The sequence below is a fragment of the Psammomys obesus genome, unplaced genomic scaffold, assembly GCF_907164565.1.
Source record: "Psammomys obesus unplaced genomic scaffold, mPsaObe1.curated_primary_1811, whole genome shotgun sequence".
In the NCBI taxonomy this organism is placed as follows: Eukaryota; Metazoa; Chordata; class Mammalia; order Rodentia; family Muridae; genus Psammomys; species Psammomys obesus.
The window spans coordinates 3,345,058-3,345,997 of NW_026587216.1; the positions used below are offsets into that span (position 1 = coordinate 3,345,058).

The window sequence follows — 940 nt, forward strand, 5'->3', positions numbered from 1 at the left end:
TCACCCCGTTTCTTACCTTTCTAGTCTCCTTCTGCACTTAGCAATACCTGAACCAGGGAGAAGCCTAAATCCCACTGGCTTTTCCGGAAGTGCTCTGAGACTTTTAATTATCTGAGGACTTTTGATACCAAATGTAGACCTAAAACCCAGAAATAGGTGAGTGCTCTAGAGGGCAGGTCTAGATGGTAAACACAGTGAAAGGACCTTGGCTTCTAACGATACCTGAGTACCCCGGTCCCAGACGCTGCAGGTTACTGTGCAGACATGGCCAAGTCCAAGAATGACACCACACACAACCAGTCCCACAAATGGCATAGAAATGGTTTCAAGAAACCCTGGTCACAAAGATACGACTGTCTTAAGGGTGTGGACCCCAAATTCCTGAAGAACATGCACTTTGCCAAGAAGCACAACAAGAAAGGCCTAAAGAAGATGCAGGCAAACAAGGCAAAGGCAGTGAGTATGCAAGGCCTTCCTAACCCTTGAGAAGCCTGCAGCCGTTAAGCCCAAGATGCCAAAGGGCCCCAGCTGCAAACTCGGTTGTCTGGCTTTCATCACTTGGGAAGCAGATTCGAAGTTACCTGGCCAAGGGCCGTAGGCTCTGCCAACCAAAGCCCAAAGTTCAAACCAAGGCAGATGCCACAGCTCGAGCTAAGGCCAAGGCTTCAGCCCCAGCTCAGGCTCCCAAAGGTGCCCAGGTCCCTGTGGAGGCCCCATAGGAAAGGCTTCTGCTAATGTGAAGACAGATAGACACCCACCTACATACACATTATTTACAGATGACCAGTGTCCTATGCTGTTTTTACAAATAAACCTGAGGCGAGATCTGTAAAAAAAAAAAAAAACAAAAAACAAACAAACAAAAAAAAAAAAAAAACAAAAAAGAGCAAAATGAGTGTGATGCTGAGCCCTGAAGTCATTATTTTAGTGTCAACACTTC

The 940-nt window shown here is 46.5% G+C and overlaps 1 pseudogene; it reads left to right on the plus strand.

Annotated features, from left to right (window-relative positions):
* Positions 1–264: 264 nt before the first annotated feature.
* LOC129673748 (60S ribosomal protein L29-like) lies at positions 265–719 on the plus strand (annotated as a pseudogene).
* Positions 720–940: the final 221 nt, after the last annotated feature.